Source organism: Chamaea fasciata, unplaced genomic scaffold, assembly GCF_029207755.1.
Source record: "Chamaea fasciata isolate MVZ Bird 193981 ecotype frontalis unplaced genomic scaffold, bChaFas1.0.hap1 SCAF_1, whole genome shotgun sequence".
Lineage (NCBI taxonomy): Eukaryota > Metazoa > Chordata > Aves > Passeriformes > Sylviidae > Chamaea > Chamaea fasciata.
In genome coordinates this window covers 57413812-57430424 of record NW_027094086.1, presented here as the reverse complement: position 1 = coordinate 57430424, position 16613 = coordinate 57413812, and positions in this window count along the sequence as shown.

Here is a 16613-nt window from a genome sequence, read left to right as displayed (position 1 = left end):
AGACAAACAATCCTCCAGTAAATAAACCTACTGTCAACTGTGTTTCTAAGAATGACATTTAAATTTCTGCCATCAAGAGAATTCATATTCTCTGGAAGTATCTACAGACTCAGACAAGTCTACAAAGAGTTCTGCTTCTGTCTAGGTCTTTTGCAGGTAGTGGCAAGTCAAGTTTCATTTAAATGTGGAGCAATTGTTCTAAAGTCCAGGGTTCTGTATATCTCTCTTGGAGTGAGAGTGTTCCACAGTCTCTGTGCTGAGCTAAGCAACCAGCCTCCACCAGGGAAGTAAACACACTTACTAATTCCTGTGTTAAAATGATGCAGGTATCATGCAATTCTAAACTCTATGACAAGCTGAAGACCATTACAGATGTTATCTCTTTTATTTTTAGTTTATGAACTGTGTATTATTTTTTTTTTTAACATGATGTGATTCAGGCATCAGAAAGTAAGAAGCAAAACCTCTATGCTGGCCTTGTCCTTGTTAGTCTCTGAGTTGCCCTTTTATTTCTGTTCTATAGGTTTTAGTTACTTTGTTTTCGCCATTTTTAAAAGACTTTGCTCTAGTTTTTGCTCAGATCCAAACTAGCTTTGGTGTTTAAGAGCCCTGTTGATTTATATTCACTAAAATGAAAATATCTATCCAGTCAGGTCACAAAGCTCTAAAAGATTTTGGAGCACAGACAGTGTATGCTGAGACACAATTTCCTAATCTGTGTATCTATCCTTCCAGCTTTGAGTGGAAGGATATGGTGATGCTGATTAATTTTTTTTTGTAAACTGATGTCATGGTTTGACACTGGCCCAATGCCAGGCACCCATGAGAGCCCCTCAATCATCCTCCCCTACTACAGCTGGGCGGCAGAGAGGGAAAAAAATTAACAAAGGGTTCATGGGTGAGATGAGGACCAGGAGAAGCACTTCAAGGGCAAAACAGGCTCAACTTAAGTTGGAAAGGGGATTTATTACTAACAGAATCAGATGAGGATAATGGGAAGTAAAATAAGCCCTTAAAACAGCATTTCCTCCCCAGACCCTCCCTCCCTCCTACCAACAGCGCAGGGAGACCAGGCAGCGAGGTTTGGTCAGTTCATCACTGTGATTTCCTCATGCTGCTCTGGGAGAGGAGTCCTTCCCCTCTGAGGCCATGGGGTCTTTCCCACGGGAGACAGCTCTCCATTAACTTCTCCACTGTGGGTCCCCTCTCGCAAGCAGCAGCCCTACCGCACATGCTGTAACATGAATTCCCCCCATGGGCACACAATCCTCCCAAAACTGCCATGACATGGGTCTCTCTTTCCACGGGGTGCAGTCCTCCAAGGACAGCCTGCTCCAGCCTGGAAGCAGGACCCTTCTCTCCACCAGGTCTCCCACTGGATCACAGCCTCCTCCAGGCATCCATCTGCTCCCACAGGCTGTGCATGGATCTCTGCACCCCTGTGGATCCCCACGGGCTGTGGGTGGATCTCTGCATCCCCCGTGGATCCCCATGGGCTGCAGGGGCACAGCTGCTTCCCCACAGTCTCACCACGGCCTGCAGAGGAATCTCGGCTCTGGTGCCTGGAGCAGCTCCTGCCCCTCCTTCTCCACTGACCCTGGTGCCACCATGTTGCTTTCCCTCACATGTTCTCACCTCCTCCTCTTCTCTGGCTAGAAGCAAAAACTGAGTGATTTTGTGTGGATTTTCTTCATAAATATGCAATCACTAAGGCATTACCAACGTCTCTCACTGGCCCAAGCTTGGCCAGCAGCATGTCCATCTTCAGAGCCATCAGAGATTGCCTCTGCTGGACATGATGGAAGCTTCCTGGAGCTTTTCACAGGAGCCATCTTTGTGGCCCACCTGCTTTCAAAAACCAGGCTGTTTGTTCAAAAACTGATAGATAGAATATTTAACATTTGCTTACTAAATTACTAGAAGAAAATGACCAAATATTAAAAACAACAACAAAATTAAATGAAAAGAGAGAGGAAAAAAAGCCCTGCCATATATGAAACATTCTTTTTTCTAAAGAAATGAAGGGTAAGAATCATAGTACTACACTATCCAGGGGAAAGAATAGTGAAAAATAAGGTTGTAGAAAATGTGGAATACATGGGAAAAACAATAATACTTCAGACTGGCAAACTATTGTCTTGCATAAAAAGTACAACTAGATTTTTCTCATCTAATAGAGTACAGTTTTCCCACCATTTTCAAAACAATTTCCTTTGTATAGGCTATAGTTCAGTACAGGATAGATGCCTTTATATATCTAATCCATCTGTTCTAGCATTCCACAATTCAATTGATTTCTAAGATAATGAACATGTCTCCAAATTGTGTTGGCACTCATCTCACAAAGTTGCCATCTTAGTGCTAGCTAAGCCACTGGCTTTGGAGATCTTACTTAGAAAACCTTATTTTTTTGCCAGTTTTATGGACTATCTTGATAGCCTCACTTATTTGGTGAGTTTCACCAGAAGAACATCCTTTACTGTATGCTCTAAACTGGAAGAAGATTTACAAACAAAAGACTATAGGGTGAAGAACAGACGTAGATATATGTCTGTATTAAAAAATATCAGGAAAAAAAATCAGTGTAAGAGTTTAATACTATAAAAATTAATAACATAATGTTATTATTTAAAATATTACATGGTAATGTGTCTGTATGCATTATCTCTGACTGTTTCAAATTTATATTGTATTTCCCCCCCTCCTTTTCTATAAATTAAACCATAATATGGGACAAAAACATTTGCCAAGTGGATATAAAAGATTATATTTACAAGTCATTCTTAGATTAAGATTTTGGTTCTAAATTATAACACACTATGAGGTGTTGAAAGTCTAAGGTGGAACTATTTCCCGGAGTAACACAACAGATCCTGTAGTAACACAACAGATCCTGTCTATCCACCCAGATAGACATCAACACAGAGGGTTTTCAGCCAAGGCTTGTAAATACAGAACATATTTTTCATTACTGAATTGCATCTGACCGAGCCAAAATCCAATATCTTCCAGATATTCAGTAATTCCTTTCCAAATAATGTGGGTTTTTTCTTCTCTTTTTTTAATAGTCACACTGTAAAAGAGTCAACCAAGTCTTGTGACTTTTAGTGCAGAAGAATCTCTTGCACATAAATAAGGTATGTAGATGTTATAGTGTTTAATTAATCATTACAGGTTTTTTGTTGTTCACAGATAAAAGGAAGTCTAGAATCTGTTTTTGGTTGGGCCTTGATATCTCCTCTGAGACATAGCAGTAGGTACTGTGTCTACCATTTCTGAGAGATGCATTTTATTACGTATACATCATGAAATTCTGTAGTTTTCTTTCTAAAAGTCCTTCCCTCTTAATTGTCTTACTTCATATGCATTGCTGATTTTTTAAAATTAAAAATCCATTTCACTGATTAGTAATCAACAATGCTTTTTTTTCAAAGAACACTGCTACTGAAAATTACATAATTTTCCAAAATACTCTTGATAAACTTTTGAGCTTTGCAGAGACATTTGTACACGTATTTTTATCATTATTCTTCAGAATGTATATGAATGCAAGATATATTTGTAGATCTGTAGCCCAGTATGTAATATTACAGACCTCAGTGCATTCCCTTAATACTGGACTCTGTGTGCTCTCAATGAAAAGAACTAATGAACTAAACAAGCAAGTAAACAAACAAATCATATTGACTAAAAGATACTTATGATTGTATATATGTATATATAAGAGGCACACAGTTTACTTTTTCTTTGAAAATATGAGATAGAAAATACTTTTTAAATCTAGAAATGGCATTCTTGTTTTTAATGGAAAAATTATGCAATTTATTTAATGTTAAAAACACCAGAGTCCTCAAAAAGATATTTGGTAGTATATTTGTGAATGCTATCCTATAGGAGACACTTTGAGGTACCAGTTGAACCTTGGATGGTGAAAACTCTTTTATTAAATCTTCATATATGTACATATACTTATTTTCAGTAGAAAAGAGAAATTTAATCAGAGAAATTTAATCAGAGAAATTGTCTATTGAGGTGCTTTGGTAAAGAAATACAAACCTGAAACTAGTTGCATATCATTAATAAATAAAGACTGCTAAGATGTGGAAAGTAAAAACTAAAGCCCAAGCGCAGTTCTGTAATAATATATCTATTTTAAGAATAGATAAGCCACCTTTAAGAAGTAATATTTTATTCATCAGTTCTTAATGGTAAGTCATATATTCCTTATTCAGAGCTGAAAATATTTCGAAGATTCTTGATATTATATGAATTACACTCATAAATGGAATTCAAGTTTTCATTATTACTCTGTGTACTATTAAAAAAAAATCAAAATGCTTATTTTCCAAGTAGTTTAACTTAAATCAGGGGATTATATTATATACAGCATTCTTTTCCACTTTGGTTAATACAGTGCTATTAAACAATTCATTTCATTCTGCCTCTTAATTCAGATAAAATATTATTCTTCAGACTGCCTGTTTCACTGCCTGCCTTTTAAAAGAGGAAGCAAGTGGAGTTTTTCACAACATAAAAGAATCAGGGTCTGCTGACTTATTGGGAAACAACAGGGAAACACCTGTGATACTCCACAAAGGAATCAGAGCATATTTCTCTAGCAAGTTATCATGCCCAGCTGGGCAGCCAGAAAGTCACAATCTTATTGTCTACACTGAAAAATGTTGGGACAAATCTGGTGAATTGACTTGGGCTGGCCAACAGGTGCCCAAGTCACTCTATTATTCCCTCACCACCAACAGGACAGAAAGAGTAAAGTTCATGGGCTGAGATAAGGACAGAGAGGTCACTCAACAGTTATCAACACAAGCAAGATAACTGAGCTTTGGGAAACTGATTTCATTTATTGCCAATGAAACAGGCAAAATAATGAAAAATACAAACTAATTTAAAACCCTCTTCTAACCAAACCTTCCTTCTTTCTGCACTTAATTTTATTCCTGAATTCTCTACCTCCTCCTCCTCCACAGTGGAGCAAGGGAATGGGCGCTGTGGTTAATTTGTCACAGGTCTCTGCTGCTATATCCTCATCAGGGGGAGGACATCTCAAATTCTTCCCTTGCTTCAGTGTGGGTCCCTTTCATAGGGTGCTCTTCTTGAGGAAAAGACAGCTCCAGTGTGGTTTCCCTCAGAGTCACAAATCCTGCCAGTAAACCTCCTCCAGCATTGACTTCTTTCTCCACAGGGTCACAGGTTGACCAGAGCTGATGAGGATGCCTCGTTATTGGAGGGCTCAAGACCAGGTTGGATATGGCTTTGAGAAACATGGTCTAGGGGAAGGTGTATCTACCCATGTCAGGGGGTTTAAAACCAGAGACTCTTTAAAGGTTCGTTTAAATCCAAACTACTCTATGATTCTGTGATACAGCTATTCCGTGTCACTTTGAAAAAGAAAAAAGAAACAACCAAAGCAAAACCCCAGCAATAAGCAAGTGACTTTTCATTTTCTCTGGTAAAAAGAAGACACTTCCTGCTGCAAAGGAATATCACAAATAAAATAATTGACCCGATAAAAAATACCAAAAGTACTGTAAATACATTGCACTTTTTGACAGCTTAAATTGATATCTATATGCAGCAGAAAAATTTTTACTGAATTACTTCAGTTAAGTTTAAAATAATCCACCAGGTAATACCTTTTCCAAGAAGGCTTAATCTTCTAATAGCAAAATTAAAAACAGATTGTGAATTCTTCACTGCTTGTCTACGCTACCTTAATTGTGTTCATGTTTGGGCATTTATTTATGATTTTTGTCAATTTATGTTGTCCATGTAAGAGTGTTTTGAACTGTAAGTGATAAATCTGCCTTAAATGGGAGTAAAGGAGTAAGTTACTTTGAGAATGGCATCCTTCTGTTCAGAGAGGTAAGGCTGCATTAAAAATGCAAACTTTCTTTTGAAACTCACTCTCTGAAAATGCACATGAACCAAAGCTTTTCTCCCTTTCTATTCTTTACTTGAGAACAGTAAATACTGCAACTGGTTCTTAGTACAGTTGACTGCTTCTAAGTTGTGTAATAACATTCATTCATTTCCCTCATGTAAATTTGGATGGGACTGCAGGGAGATGAGTGAACAGTGCTAACGTGGGAGCATAGGGCTTTTCCCTTAGGGCTTTATTAGAGTCTAATACATTCTGACCAAGGTTTTTCAAATGATCTACATGTGGAAAGTGTGATGCTTAATATTGAATTGTAACTTTTTATTCTATACTTAATTTTAATTTGGTGAGGGATACAGCTGTATAGGAAAATCGCAGGAGAGATTCAAATTACACTTGTGAGAACACAACAGTTGTAATTTACAGCAGAATCACAATACAAATCCAATGATCACTAATGCTCTGTAGTCTGAAAGATTATTTCACTGTAGAGGTAAAGTCAGTTGTTCCACTTGACTGATGAAGTTTGTTGCCAAATGCACTCATTGATTGGGCTGATGGGGCTGGCTGGTTCACATATAGCCATTTATTCAGGACAAGGGCCACCCTTCAGTCCCCTTTGTGCTGAGATAAATTCCGTATTCTCTGCAAAAGCCACAGTCAATCACTGCATATATTTTTCCCTGAGCCTCATGAATGAGCCTTCAGTGTCAGTCTTCTCAGAGTCTTCTTCCATTTTAGAGTTTCAATACAGACTGAAAGTAAATTGCTGACTGAAAAGATTTGGATGCAATAGATCTACATGATTGTCATTCATTTGGATTTCAGATTTCCACTTAATTAAACATATATAATCATAAGCATAAATAAATAAAAACTAGCATTTAAAATGTCCAGACACATCTATCTGAAAATCTTATATACAAGAAATCAGGAGAAATATTTTTAAAGTAAAATGCTACTTTTGTCATCTTTCTGTTTAAACTGGTTTTTGACATGAATTTTGAATATCTATTTAACAAATAAAGTTAATCAGAAATGTTTCTCCAGAGATGTGACACAGAACCGTGTCAGTAGAGAAGCTAATGTTCTCACCTTCTTCTAGGTATGACGGAGGTTTGAATTCAATGGAAAGAGCTAACGATGAAAAATTACTTTGGCATTTCAAATGCTTAGATTGAATTTATATTTTTGAGCACTCTTTTGCATTTCCAAATTGTACTGTGAAATAATAATTACACAAATGGCAGATCATGTACTATGCTAGATGAGAAAAATGACAAATTTGTGTTTTCTAAAAAATGAGTAATTTTATTCCCATATATTTTCAAAAGGGCAAAGCCCATATAGAAGAAAAAAGAAAAAATATTTTCTTTATAATTTTGGAACTAAGGTTTATACAGTAGCAGTGAGCCTGTATTGTCAAGGCTAAATGTAAAGCATAGAAAATAAATGATTTCAAAGAGAAAATATGGTACCTTTCCAAAAATGCAGTGAAGTAGTTGTTCATAATGGAATTCAGTTTTGGAGAAAAAAAAAGGCAGGAAAAAAAAAGCGAGGCTTTAGAAAACTCATCTCTCAGCAGATTCTATCAAAAAAGTTATTAAACAAGATAAATAGAAATATTGGTTTTAGCATGACAGGGGCTAAATGATACCACTTGAAGAGAAAATGATAATGAAAACTCAGTTTTGGAAGCTACATCCAAACAAAATGAAATTTAAAATTCTGAAACTGTTTTTGGAGGTGCTTGATAGAGCAGTCCAAGAGAGATGTGTTTCATCCAAACAAAAAACAAAAAATCCCCAAATTAAATTAAATTAGTTTCTTTTAGGAAAATATATTAAAATTAAATGTAAGTTCTTAGCTCAAATATATTTCTGAACATTTGAAATTATGCCCCTGTAGTCATACTGAGTGAGAATAATGGTAATCAAAAAGTGACAGATTTCAAACTGTTTTTAAAAATTCACATTTAATTGTAAGGCTGATGGAATTAGTCAAATTAAAGGTTTTCCTATTCTTGCATCCTATTTAAGACAGCAACAAATACTGTATGTTCAGGAATATGAATGCGGAATAAACGTCATAACTCCTCCCTAGAATAACTTCCTAAACTTCAAAAATTTTTTGCTCAGTCACTTCTGTTCTTAGTAGCCTTGAACAGACTTTTCTTCAGGTCATGTGTGCAGTTAGACATACTTTGTAGTAGAAAATGAGCTGCATAATGTAACAAATAAAAGGGTCTATACAAATATTGGCACTGCATAAGCAATATTTTAGGCCTGAAACTTTCAATAATTTGCTTTAAATGGAAATTATAATGTCATCTTGCCCATTATTGTCTTAGCTTTTATTTGCCTCAGGTCCAAATGCTTGTAATTCCAATAGACAGAAGTATCATTACTATTGATGCATAACGGAATTAAAATAGTTCCTTCAAAAAGTCTTGAATTTTTTGCGTGCAACATGGACAAAAAAAAAAATCAAAGCCTATTGGACTTGTGACTTTTGGCATTTCCCTCTTTTCAGGACTCCACATTAAAGGCAATGGTCTTCTGCATTACCCCCATATTTTATAATATCTGTTTAAGAATTTCTTACCTTTTTTCTTTCCCCCTGAATGAAAGTGGCTCAGAATTGGCTATTGTCATAGTCATCATGAATGCATCAGGAATTTCTAACAGCCACTCTTCCCAGTGTAATTACCCTTGCTACCACAGGTGACAAGGAAACCAAGGGAGAATTTGTCCAGGTCTTGCTGGAAGGATGCAGTAGCAAAGAAGACCAAAACACTGAAATAGCACTCATATTCTCAAATGAGCTCAATATATATTCCTATTCTTTTATAACCTTACAGCTATAGGAAAGATTGCAAAAGTTTTATCAGAGTTTCATTTAGACATCTTGAACAATATGTGTCTGGGAGACAACGGTTCCCAAAAGAAATCATGAATTTGTTGCCTCAATACTAAACCAAAATGCAATTAACAGTCAACTAAGCAAAAAAAAGGGGGAAAAAAAGAACATAAAAGTACCATAAGTGTGAATTTGATAGCTCTACATGAAAGATGTCCTGCTATAGTTGTTGTTTTTTTTTTTTGAAAATCAATAATCTATTAAGTAGGTACAGTACTCTGAACTACCCTTGTGACTTTCAATTCCTCAGAAGAGGTAAAACTTGATTTAATGCATAGTTTCTAATTGCAGCTATAGATTGCTTTTGAAATCTATATAGTTCACCTTCTTTTCATCTGTGTTTTCAATTTTACTTGCCATTTGTTGTGTTTTATTCTCCTTTGTTCTAGCAAGATGAACACTTTTCAATTTTCTATGCATAAGTCATTACCCCTTATTGTTGCTTAGTGGGTCCTTTGGCATCTCTAGCTTAGACCGAGTAATTAAAAGAGCTCAGAAAATCCTTAGCCTGAGCTTTCCACAAAGCAGAAGAGTGAATTGTTCCCCCAGTGGCTGCTGTTGAAAGGAAAGGAAATTGAGGAAACAGGATGATTAAACTTTACACCACTACCTCATATTTTATTCAGTGTGATCATAGAATACTTAGCTAGTTCACCACCATGGGGAATTTTTTTCATGTTGATTGATAGCAGTAGCTCCTACTTTTAACACGAGGAATTAAGATTTTAAAATACGTAATGATTTTAAAGTACTTCAATGTAAAAAACTGTTCAATTAACCAGCTTTCATCTCAATGCAATACATTTAAATTGATGTGCTGAAGGAGAAAGTGATTGACCACTATTTAAATGAACAGCGACCCCCAAAAGCTAAATATTAGGTAGTCCAACAGCTGCTGTTCTTCTAAGATATAGAATTCTTCTTTAAATCCCTTCCTGTTCAAAGGAGTGAATCATCCTATTTTCTTGTACATCATTCTATTTAATAATAATAAAAAAATCCATACAACATAACCCAGACAACCAGGGAAGAAGAGGCTATGTTTATCTGTCTTTCGTATCTATTATAAGAACTAAGTAATACTACTGTGACAAACTATATTTCTTGTTAATTTATGCTCTGAATGGCAGAGAGAGGACAGAGATTTTCATCAGATCCCTTGGACATGATTTTTATCTGTTTAGACTGTAAATTTAAAAAACAGGTTAATTCTGGACTCAGGTCACTGGGACTGCATTTTCCCACATAGTTAGTGACTCTATATGTTCCATGAATGTGCAACAAATTTCACACTATGGAATATTTCATGGTGTTAAACAGCACAAATCAGATCCCTAAATAATTCACTGAGTTTTAGGAAGAATTATATATATATATATATATATATATATATATATATATATATATATAATTTTAGATTACTCAATTTCTGGTATACTCTGAATTTTATCATATACACTTCTTTAGTAGCTAACTTAAATTATTCTTCAGCTTTGTCTTGTAAGATGGTTTTATTGTGTGATATTTATATATGCTGTTCCTCAGCTGTTTGGAGGGCTATACTACTAGTGAAACTTTTCACTAACCTTAATAAAATATCAAGATATATTAGTTATTTAAACCTGAAAGATTATTTTATTGCAGGAATTATAAGCTAGTATAGGAAATTTTTTTTACTCTACAGGGTGGGATGCTGTATATTTTTGTCCTGATTCCTATCAATGACAAATTATGAAATTTAATTGATATTTCATAGAAAAATTCCTATATGAGAATAAAAAATTCCATTTTGTATGCTCAGTTTAACAGAGGATTTTTTTTTTAATACTCCTCAAGATCAATCTAAAACTAATGAAAATTTCAAATCTCTGGATATTGGTAATACTTATATTATCTTGCCTCTGAATTGTGTTGAGTTTCTATCTATTACAGGGTAATTTGCATCTCTAGGCTTTATATTGTGGTATTAATATATGTACAGGGTTATTTTTATTGTAGAATACAAACTACTTAAGTTGGGAGGAGCTGGTAAAAATATTAGTTCGGAAGGAATTAAATTTTCAAGGAATCCTGAAAGACTTAACACTCAGACTTGCTGAAGTTCAGCAAGAGTTGAAAATCCACCACCCCTCATTATCTTATCTGTTTGTATCTGTGCTATTTGAAACACCTTATTTCCAGGCTACCACATCCAGACATGGGTCAAAACTCAGATGGCTCAACTCCACTCTACAGCAAGACACAAAGATGGACTAGTCCTCTACCTGCCCTTACTGACCAGCACCCATACTTTTGTTTTCAAAAAAATAGTCACACTCAAACATTTTGAAAAGGTAACAGATTGTCTAATTGTCAGGAGTCATCTCAGAAACACATAATGTTCCAACAGATATATCTGGCTGCACACTGTGAAAGTATCTGCTTCAAAGGAACTTCATAGTTTCCCCCTTTTTCTGTGAGAGGTAAAGTGAAACTGAGGCATCTTGTCTTCCTTGTTTATCAGTTAGGAGCAAAAGTTGATGCTGTGCCTAATATAATTTAAAGAATTTTCTTTATTTACAAAAAAATGAGTACATACCTTTTCATATCTGAGTGCAGACTGCATTCTTCAATTAAGAAAAGCAATTGTTACCAAACCCCTCACATCTCATGTTCTTGCAGGAAGGTTGATCAGGCTTTATGAGGTGCTTTGTCTCCTTATTTTCACTCGCACCCACCTCTTCTACAGACATATCTCGTTGAATATGCTCTGGATAGAGAGTTCAAGTTCCTAAACAGTCTTATATTTGTTTTAATTTTGAATGAAAATATGAGTACTACCTATTTCTTAAACAATAGAAGAATAAACTTCCAAAAGAACTTCAATCTAGGGACCATGGGAAAGTTATTTACTGCTATCAAACAGTCTACAGCATATCTACTGGAAGTGAGATAATAAGTAAATAATAAAATAGTGTAACCCAGCATATATAATCCCCAGACTATGTCTATTTACATGCAACAACCCAGTCTCTGTGGTACATAGCATGCATTATTAAACCCTAAACAAATATATATTATATTAATATCTGAAATTAGTTGCATCTATTAAGGTAATGTTTTGCCATATTTCATTTTCTCTGTAATTTATTGTACAAACTGTTTAAATTCTAGAGTGAGAAACGATAAAACTAAAAATTGTATTAAATATATATTTCATTGCATATGAAGTTAAACTATATTTTAATTTAATGCAAGAATCCTAAATGCATTAATGCTATATGCTTTAAAACTTGGAATGGCAAACTTATAAACTCTATTAACGAAAAAACACAAGAGAGATATTTCAAAAAGTAATTATATGGTATTTTTTGACTGTTCAATATGGAATATGATGGGCTGAATGTAATTATCCTGTAATCAGTGCACTTGACAGTCACATTCTGAACCAAACTTTGATTTTACAAACAAGGCTTCTGTGTCAGTTTTTCTTTCACTAGTCCAGGCACAATTAATCAGTGTTTTGATATCCAATGAAACTGACCATTTTTCTGGTTAAAATTAAGTCACAATTTAGCTGTTCAATATTTCACTAATCATGCTGGAATGTTTTTTACATTCAAACGAATAGCAGTGTCAGGCCAAAATTGCAATACCTTCAGGCAAAGATGGTTTAAAGTAGCTAGAGCAAATTTCTTTTCCCAAGTGAGAATTACTGAGTGACTTTCCAGGTTGTGCTGTCACTATAATTCTCTATTTTCAAGGGGGAAGAGGGCAGGGGAAGAAGAAGGAGAAAAAATAATTTCAAACTCAGTTTCTGATACATTTTGTCCTGATTTACAGTCCAGAATAAACAACAGTAAAAAAAATACTAATGAAAATAAAAATCCTGACTCTGTGAGCCCTGTCTGAAAAAAATATCTGTGTGGAATAATTTAAATTTTTGAGTACTTAAAGTTTGCTGAAGTGATACTTCAAGGATGAAGGATGTCACCAGGACAAGAAACACCTTGAAGGCTGTCTGAGCTCAAGCACACTGATTCAGCAAGAAAAGCCTGACACTTTGGGATACAGTCACTTCAGAAACACAAAGCTGCTTATTTAAAATGAAATTCAATCTATTGAATTATTCAACAATAATTGATTACATTGGGTAGAAAACCCCTCACTAGCACTTGCTCACATTAATGAATTAGAAATAGAAAACACTGTCAGAATAAAAGTATAAATACAGCTAAATTTGCAGTCAGAAGCACTTTGCAGTAGACAGCAAAGACTGAATAATTGGATAGTGCAATCTGGCAGATTGTGAAGTGTAGTGAACATGGAAGATCCATCTAGTGTTAATTTTGCCTAGGAAAGTAATTCTAATGAATAGCCTTTCAAGTCCAGGTATTTTTATTTAAAAAAAAGAAAATAAAAAAAAATTGATCACGGCATTTACATTCTCACCTATTGGCATTATGTCATAAAGAAGCAAGTTGATTTGAAAGATGAATCATATGCAGTTTTTCTGTCATGATTATTGATTATCTTTCAACCTATAAAGACTGCATAAGGTTATGAAGCACTTAAAGATTTATTACCTTTATAGATCTATCTTTTCTGTGGTGATGAAAGTAAACATAAATCTGTTTCACCAAATGATACAGTAAACATGATTGCTTTAAATAATTAAAAACATATTAAACATAAAGAAACAACACTCACTGCAATTTTTTCAGGTTAAGAAAAGAATTGAATAAACATTTTTAAATATGCTGTTCTGCTTTGAAAAGTTTGACAATTATTTTTGTTCTGCACTTTGTCAGAAGGCGTAGAAACACCACCCAAATACCAATTACATTTAGAGGCCTAAGAAAAGTACTGGGTTTTCTTCTGCATTGCAAGTGGGGCTGGGAAAGATAAGTAGGAAGGAAGGGAAGCAACAGTAAAAAAAAGTGATGACAAAGAAGCAGAGACCAGCAGAGCTGAGTTTGCTGAGCATTCATGTTGCTCACTGCTCATAGACATTGGCCAAACAATGCATCCAGAGGCATATACGAACCCTGCAACTGCACTAAAGTACAATGACCCATTTTAAGTTGATGCTGAAGTTTCCCTTCCCTCCATACCTTGGTATGGCTCTAAAACAGCTTATGTGACTGCTCTGTAGCCACTTGCAGTCAAATGGAATCATGTCAACATGGATTTTAATTTTTAAAGCTGTTTAAGATGATTGAGGTCATTCTGATTAAAATTAATTAGGTGTTTATGGCAGCTATTCATAGATTGTTGAGAATGAGGGACAGACAGACAGGAGAACAGATGGGTTTACAGCAGTAATTCCAACTCCCTCAGTCATCCCCAGAAAGCTATGCCTGCACACAAACTCAGAAGTCATTCTTAAAAGGCAAACTTAATCCCAGCCTTTTTGCTCAGTAATCCTTTTCTAGAGTCAATAATGTACAATCAGCATAATTGCATCATTTAGTGCTAAATCCTAATGTAATTCTCATGGTACATGTAGAAAGTGATCCAACTAGTACCCTACTGTGTATTGTATTACTACATGCATAGGTGGTGTTTGCAGAGGATTAAAGTTGCTCTTGGATGATGCTTGTAGGTACAAAGGACATAACTCATTGCAGATCTGGATAAACAGTAAGCTCAGTTCCTCAAGACACAATTGACTCTGGAAGCATCTGAGAGCTTTGAGGCTTTTGCCTCTTAATCATCTACAAGAATCTGGGTGTAGTCAGTAGAAAATTAATATATGTGTAGATTCAATGGGTAATGGTGACTCCTTAGACTGGTTTTGTGGACTATAATTCCAGCTCTCATAAGATCTCAGCATCTCCCTTTATACTCATTGCTGGATTAGGGCAGAGTTCCAGTAAGGCCATGACACTGAAATGATGTTAGACTAAGCTTGAAAAATGCTAAAAGGCACTGTACATAGGAAATCTGATATACGCAAAATAAGGAAATACTTTGTTTAGCAGCAGTCTGTATATATGAATATTTTTCCATTAGAAGTTAACATCGATGTCTGTTATGTACTGTCGCTGGTAGGGACACGAAAGAACCACACTCACTCAGGTTCAGAGGTGAGCAGAGAAAGAGAAAGTTTATTATCATTTGCGATTTAAATAGGATTTGGAGTTTGGTCAAGGATTGGTAGATGAGAGGAACACCTTTCTGACCCTAGTGGTCAGTTCACCAGTCCATCACAGACTGGAATGAAAACAATCTACTTGTTTATATTACATTCGTGAGAGACTCCACTAGAAATATGTAAACAGTCATCAGAAGGCTAAAGAATCAGGGTGACAATGTACATCAAGGTCTTTCGTTTGCTGGAAAATCATTGTTCTGTAGATCAGCACTGGAGTGTTGATTATATATTTTTAAGAGAAATATTGTGAGCAGGCTGTATGTAATTTGTGTAACATCTATCTATCCATCTGTCTATCTATCTCTCTCTCTATATCTGTATGTGGATGTATTTACTGCTGAAATCAATAAGTACTTCTTCAGTAGAATCATTCACAATTTGAATTTTTCTTTAGAAATATTATGTTTATGACATTTTTGTATGTCATACATGCTTAATATTTCTGTCATGGATGGTTAATGTTTTTGTTAGTCCTTTTAATTAGTAATTTACTTAGAATTTACGTTTTCCGTCATTTCCAAGATAAGTTCTCTAAAATATGTCAACTAATTTACTGCTACTTTCTTATGAAATCTCATTTTGACTTTATGCTGAGACTGTTTGGACCTTTTCCATGACCCTTCACTTTCACACAAAAGTATTTGGGAAAGTAGCTTTGGTCATGCCTTCAGCCCCCTCCCACATACCATCATCATTCATCTTTTTCAGTCTATATTTGTTCTTAGCCCAGAAAGAAAAAAAAAAAAACCTTCTTCATGTAACTATCAGCCAGTTGCTGTATGGTAGCCAATGACTGTATTTTCTTCCCCACATATCTTACACCAGCAGTGGCTGGCAAACTTCCCCTTTTTACCATTGCCTAATAAATATACAAAGAATTGTCTTTGCAAGTACTGCCAGCTGTTTTCCCCTGCAGTGACAGGAGAGACAGAGACTCTGCACTGATTGGGTCACCTTGTGCAAAGCAGACAGCGCAATATCCTTAGGAGATGCCTGTCCCTCTCCTTTGATGGTTTAAGGGATCTAAGTAATCAGCTTAGACAATTAGACAGATGAAGATAATCTTACCCTTCTCACTGTGTATCTATTAATATTTCTATTTTTCTCATGTATGAATGTAACACACAGTAACCCCTTGAGAAGATATACCTGAAGTAGGGTCAGCTCATCCAGTTTCTTTCACGTCTCACCACAGTAAGTTTTTTTTTCTACTTTTCATCTTTTTCTTTCTAATCATGTTTTGGATTTTCTATGTGGAAAAGTAAATCCATTATTTCTGAAAGTTTTACTGTGAGGTATCTTCAAAACCACTGGCAGTTGTGATGTCAGATTACTTCAACAGTTAACGGAGAGCAGAAAATGTTGCTGAAAAAGTGAATTGCTAATTTCAAATTGTAGTGATTTGAAAGCAAAACAAATGAGAGGCTCCAAGTCAGAGATACAATTTAATAGGAAGAAAGGAAAGAAAGTAAAATAAAATAGACCAATAATACAAAAGACCACTGACAGAGTCAGAATACTACCTGAGCAGAGTGATGGAAGCAGTCCAGATGAGGTGGTCTTTTTGAAGCAGTGATTTTGTAGAAAGGTCTGGTAGCTCTGTTCCTCTGGGAATCTAGTGGGTCAGGGCCCCCTTTACTGTCCCAAACCCCAGATTAT